The following is a 6410-nucleotide window of genomic DNA, read 5'->3' as shown; positions in this document are numbered from 1 at the left end:
CTCGTGGTCATATTTAGTCTCAGATGGAGTTTACCACCCACTTGGAGCTGCACTCTCAAGCAACCCGACTCGAAGGAGAGGTCCCGCCGACGCTCGCACCGGCCGCTACGGGCCTGGCACCCTCTACGGGCCGTGGCCTCATTCAAGTTGGACTTGGGCTCGGCGCGAGGCGTCGGGGTAGTGGACCCTCCCAAACACCACATGCCACGACAGGCGGCAGCCTGCGGGGTTCGGTGCTGGACTCTTCCCTGTTCGCTCGCCGCTACTGGGGGAATCCTTGTTAGTTTCTTTTCCTCCGCTTAGTAATATGCTTAAATTCAGCGGGTAGTCTCGCCTGCTCTGAGGTCGTTGTACGAGGTGTCGCACGCCACACCGCCAGCCGGCTGTGCACGCTACCGAGAAAGTACCGGTATGCGAACCGCCAGGCGACGGGCGCGCATCGCACGTTTAAGGAGACGCGGCCGGCCACACAGGCGACCACGACACTCCCACGTCTCCGAAGCGGGACAAACGCCGCGCGCTTCAGTATACGTAGCCGACCCTCAGCCAGACGTGGCCCGGGAACGGAATCCATGGACCGCAATGTGCGTTCGAAACGTCGATGTTCATGTGTCCTGCAGTTCACATGTCGACGCGCAATTTGCTGCGTTCTTCATCGACCCACGAGCCGAGTGATCCACCGTCCTGGGTGATCTTTTCCTTTTCAGTCTCCCACTGTCTCTTTCAAGACAGTAGCATTTGCGGGACTGAGGCGTCTGACGGCCCCTGTTCCACTATTTTTTTGTGTCCAACGGCCTCACAGCCGATGGGCGTCGTACGGCTCCACACCGGAGCGGACAGGCACTCGGGCGAACGTCATTCAAAACCGGCGCCAGGCGCCAGGTACCGCAGGCCAGCCGCTCCAGAGCTTCAGCGCTCGTACCACACAACAACAACACTTCCGCTAGTTTTGAGAGGCACGCGTGGTTCCGCACGCGGCGCACGGCCACTGCCGTACAGGTAGCGTGTTGCGCGACACGACACGCACATCGAAAGACATGCAGTCTAGTCGGTAATGATCCTTCCGCAGGTTCACCTACGGAAACCTTGTTACGACTTTTACTTCCTCTAAATGATCAAGTTTGGTCATCTTTCCGGTAGCATCGGCAACGACAGAGTCGATGCCGCGTACCAGTCCGAAGACCTCACTAAATCATTCAATCGGTAGTAGCGACGGGCGGTGTGTACAAAGGGCAGGGACGTAATCAACGCGAGCTTATGACTCGCGCTTACTGGGAATTCCTCGTTCATGGGGAACAATTGCAAGCCCCAATCCCTAGCACGAAGGAGGTTCAGCGGGTTACCCCGACCTTTCGGCCTAGGAAGACACGCTGATTCCTTCAGTGTAGCGCGCGTGCGGCCCAGAACATCTAAGGGCATCACAGACCTGTTATTGCTCAATCTCGTGCGGCTAGAAGCCGCCTGTCCCTCTAAGAAGAAAAGTAATCGCTGACAGCACGAAGGATGTCACGCGACTAGTTAGCAGGCTAGAGTCTCGTTCGTTATCGGAATTAACCAGACAAATCGCTCCACCAACTAAGAACGGCCATGCACCACCACCCACCGAATCAAGAAAGAGCTATCAATCTGTCAATCCTTCCGGTGTCCGGGCCTGGTGAGGTTTCCCGTGTTGAGTCAAATTAAGCCGCAGGCTCCACTCCTGGTGGTGCCCTTCCGTCAATTCCTTTAAGTTTCAGCTTTGCAACCATACTTCCCCCGGAACCCAAAAGCTTTGGTTTCCCGGAGGCTGCCCGCCGAGTCATCGGAGGAACTGCGGCGGATCGCTGGCTGGCATCGTTTATGGTTAGAACTAGGGCGGTATCTGATCGCCTTCGAACCTCTAACTTTCGTTCTTGATTAATGAAAACATACTTGGCAAATGCTTTCGCTTCTGTTCGTCTTGCGACGATCCAAGAATTTCACCTCTAACGTCGCAATACGAATGCCCCCGCCTGTCCCTATTAATCATTACCTCGGGTTCCGAAAACCAACAAAATAGAACCGAGGTCCTATTCCATTATTCCATGCACACAGTATTCAGGCGGGCTTGCCTGCTTTAAGCACTCTAATTTGTTCAAAGTAAACGTGCCGGCCCACCGAGACACTCAACAAAGAGCACCCTGGTAGGATTTAAACGGGGTCCGCCTCGGGACGCGAAAGCACCCCTTCGGCTCGCCCCACCGGCAGGACGTCCCACGATACATGCCAGTTAAACACCGACGGGCGGTGAACCAACAGCGTGGGACACAAATCCAACTACGAGCTTTTTAACCGCAACAACTTTAATATACGCTATTGGAGCTGGAATTACCGCGGCTGCTGGCACCAGACTTGCCCTCCAATAGATACTCGTTAAAGGATTTAAAGTGTACTCATTCCGATTACGGGGCCTCGGATGAGTCCCGTATCGTTATTTTTCGTCACTACCTCCCCGTGCCGGGAGTGGGTAATTTGCGCGCCTGCTGCCTTCCTTGGATGTGGTAGCCGTTTCTCAGGCTCCCTCTCCGGAATCGAACCCTGATTCCCCGTTACCCGTTACAACCATGGTAGGCGCAGAACCTACCATCGACAGTTGATAAGGCAGACATTTGAAAGATGCGTCGCCGGTACGAGGACCGTGCGATCAGCCCAAAGTTATTCAGAGTCACCAAGGCAAACGGACCAGACAAGCCAATCCGATTGGTTTTGATCTAATAAAAGCGTCCCTTCCATCTCTGGTCGGGACTCTGTTTGCATGTATTAGCTCTAGAATTACCACAGTTATCCAAGTAACGTGGGTACGATCTAAGGAACCATAACTGATTTAATGAGCCATTCGCGGTTTCACCTTAATGCGGCTTGTACTGAGACATGCATGGCTTAATCTTTGAGACAAGCATATGACTACTGGCAGGATCAACCAGGGAGCTGCGTCAACTAGAGCTGAGCAGCCGGCCGCCCGGGAGTGTGTCCCGGGGGCCCGCGCGAACACGCAAGCGTCCGCTCAATTATTCTGCAAACAGGAGGAGGCCGAGCTCCCCTGCACGATACACCTCGAAACCCTCTCAGGTCCCGGCGGCGCGCAGCGCCGTCCTAGGTACTTGGTCGGTTTCGAGAGAGGCGCAATCGCCCGGAGTTAGGCGAGTAGACGGTTTTAGTGCGAACACCCTTGCTCCCAACTGAGCTTGCCGCTGCCGACAGAGGCCCGGGAGCGTGCTGTCGTGGCATCGCCGGCGGGAGACAACACGCGCCACCTATGGTGACCGGCAGCTCCAACGCCAGCGCCACACAAGGGCAAAGCCCCACTTGGGTGCAGAAGCGAACTCTCCCAGCACAGCGCACGCGCCAACACGTCCGCACAACTGCGATACAAACCACCTGCGAGAACCGCTGGGGCGACCGAGCAGCAGACGGCGTCGCGGCGCCGAGTGCCAGGCGGCGGCGCATCCTCAACGCACACAGTCCTCAATCAGACCAGCACACTGCAGATGTCCACCGCGCTTCGCACCGGGCTCGGCTGAACCAACTTTGGCCGCCAGGCGCCGCGTGCAGGGTGCGCCGCAGCGTAGCTGCACCGCCTGCCGGGCCCGTCGGCTGGCGCTCCTGCCACTCGGCGCCCCCCACCAGCCGCCTGTTGCGCGTGCGCCCACGCAGCGCGCGGCCAACACGCCGGGCGGCCCCCCTTCACCGGCCGGGAACAGTCCCACCAAGCCACCGCCGCGTATCGCTTCATACCCACATGGACCTAGTCACGTGTGTGGATGTGGCGGGTACCGCTGAAACAACCGGTTAATAGCTGTACCGATCGTCGCCATCACAGATTCACCTCCAGCGTGAACAACCGCTCAACAACGGATTTCCAGTTCATTTGCGTATCTTGGGCAGTAAACGTAGATGTCCACCTACATTTGCGAATTCAACAATTCTTGCATGCCAGGATGTCATGTGTCACGACACGCTACATCAGACCACATACACACTGCGACATGTGCAGAAGAGAACACGTGGAAGGTGGCCCGCGCACGTATGCGATGTCCCTTCCGCGATCCACTGTCAACCGGCATCTGCGGCATGTCCCAGATATGGAACGCGGTCCACCAGGGTAGCACTTTGTGTGAGGCAATACGACAAAGTCGGAATACACGCGTCACTACATCAGACGGCTCACGCTGACCTGACCTGACCTGACCTGACCTGACCTGACTCACCGCACCACCACCCCCAGCGACCCAGGGTGACATACAATGCGTTCGTACGTTCCTCCCACACGCCTCTACGGCGTACCACAGTGCAACCTAGCTGTTATTGGGAGACGAGACAAGTAGCATCGAGCACAACATATGGAAATTGAGATTCGACACCGTTGGGCACAGCCAGCGTACGGTCACACGTATCACACTACTTCACTCTGTACGTAACGACCGATGATCGGTACAGCGTGTGGGTTACGCGTACGACATCAGCGGACAATGGACACAGACCATACCACGACGTACACTGAGGGCGTCGACATCTGAATGCAACTGAACAGCTGCGAGGCTCATTTAACACTCAAACGCCAGACCGACCAGCTTGAGAGGACAGAGACACAAAGAGGGGGACAGAGGGGGGGGGGGGGCGGCGATATAGTCCTATTGCAGTACAATTGACAGTGGATAGCGGGAATATGTGGAAAGTAAGCAACACTCGCAAGACATCTACATGAGGATAACAACGACACCAGAGATTCCGAGCAGTGAACTATGTTAGGCAAAGGGACAACGTGGGTTAGGTTAAGGGACAACGTGGGTTAGGTTAAGGGACAACGTGGGTTAGGTTAAGGGACAACGTGGGTTAGGTTAAGGGACAACGTGGGTTAGGTTAAGGGACAACGTGGGTTAGGTTAAGGGACAACGTGGGTTAGGTTAAGGGACAACGTGGGTTAGGTTAAGGGACAACGTGGGTTAGGTTAAGGGACAACGTGGGTTAGGTTAAGGGACAACTTGAGTTAGGTTAAGGGACAACTTGAGTTAGGTTAAGGGACAACTTGAGTTAGGTTAAGGGACAACTTGAGTTAGGTTAAGGGACAACTTGAGTTAGGTTAAGGGACAACTTGAGTTAGGTTAAGGGACAACTTGAGTTAGGTTAAGGGACAACTTGAGTTAGGTTAAGGGACAACTTGAGTTAGGTTAAGGGTCAACTTGAGTTAGGTTAAGGGACAACTTGAGTTAGGTTAAGGGACAACTTGAGTTAGGTTAAGGGACAACTTGAGTTAGGTTAAGGGACAACTTGAGTTAGGTTAAGGGACAACTTGAGTTAGGTTAAGGGACAACTTGAGTTAGGTTAAGGGACAACTTGAGTTAGGTTAAGGGACAACTTGAGTTAGGTTAAGGGACAACTTGAGTTAGGTTAAGGGACAACTTGAGTTAGGTTAAGGGACAACTTGTGTTAGGTTAAGGGACAACTTGAGTTAGGTTAAGGGACAACTTGAGTTAGGTTAAGGGACAACTTGAGTTAGGTTAAGGGACAACTTGAGTTAGGTTAAGGGACAACTTGAGTTAGGTTAAGGGACAACTTGAGTTAGGTTAAGGGACAACTTGAGTTAGGTTAAGGGACAACTTGAGTTAGGTTAAGGGACAACTTGAGTTAGGTTAAGGGACAACTTGAGTTAGGTTAAGGGACAACTTGAGTTAGGTTAAGGGATAATGTGGTACAACCAGAGTTAGGTTAAGCGATAATGTGGTACAGCCACAGTTAGGTTAAGCGATAATGTGGTACAGCCACAGTTAGGTTAAGCGATAATGTGGTACAGCCACAGTTAGGTTAAGCGATAATGTGGTACAGCCACAGTTAGGTTAAGCGATAATGTGGTACAGCCACAGTTAGGTTAAGCGATAATGTGGTACAGCCACAGTTAGGTTAAGCGATAATGTGGTACAGCCACAGTTAGGTTAAGCGATAATGTGGTACAGCCACAGTTAGGTTAAGCGATAATGTGGTACAGCCACAGTTAGGTTAAGCGATAATGTGGTACAGCCACAGTTAGGTTAAGCGATAATGTGGTACAGCCACAGTTAGGTTAAGCGATAATGTGGTACAGCCACAGTTAGGTTAAGCGATAATGTGGTACAGCCACAGTTAGGTTAAGCGATAATGTGGTACAGCCACAGTTAGGTTAAGCGATAATGTGGTACAGCCACAGTTAGGTTAAGCGATAAAGTTGGTTACATTTGGTATTGTGTGGGAAGGGGGCAGAGAGAGGGGGGGGGGTGGATAGTGGTGGCAGTACGCGGATGCCTGAGTCACCGTCAGATACGTCACGTCGGTTCGATGCTTGTAGCAAGAGGCTGGCGGGTCTGTGTCTCTCACTTCTGCAATTTTTCATGTGGTATAACACGAGGGCGGGGGGTGAT

General features: G+C 53.4%; 2 non-coding genes across 2 annotated transcripts; both read right to left on the bottom strand.

Annotated features, from left to right (window-relative positions):
- Positions 1–536: 536 nt before the first annotated feature.
- LOC126318003 (5.8S ribosomal RNA) lies at positions 537–691 on the bottom strand. Its single transcript, XR_007557093.1, has one exon. It is a non-coding gene; the product is annotated as a 5.8S ribosomal RNA (ribosomal RNA).
- Positions 692–1052: 361 nt separating this feature from the next.
- Positions 1053–2945, bottom strand: LOC126317858 (small subunit ribosomal RNA). Its single transcript, XR_007556969.1, has one exon. It is a non-coding gene; the product is annotated as a small subunit ribosomal RNA (ribosomal RNA).
- Positions 2946–6410: the final 3465 nt, after the last annotated feature.

This window comes from Schistocerca gregaria, unplaced genomic scaffold (assembly GCF_023897955.1).
Source record: "Schistocerca gregaria isolate iqSchGreg1 unplaced genomic scaffold, iqSchGreg1.2 ptg000649l, whole genome shotgun sequence".
Lineage (NCBI taxonomy): Eukaryota > Metazoa > Arthropoda > Insecta > Orthoptera > Acrididae > Schistocerca > Schistocerca gregaria.
This window is presented reverse-complemented; position numbering and strand designations above follow the sequence as displayed.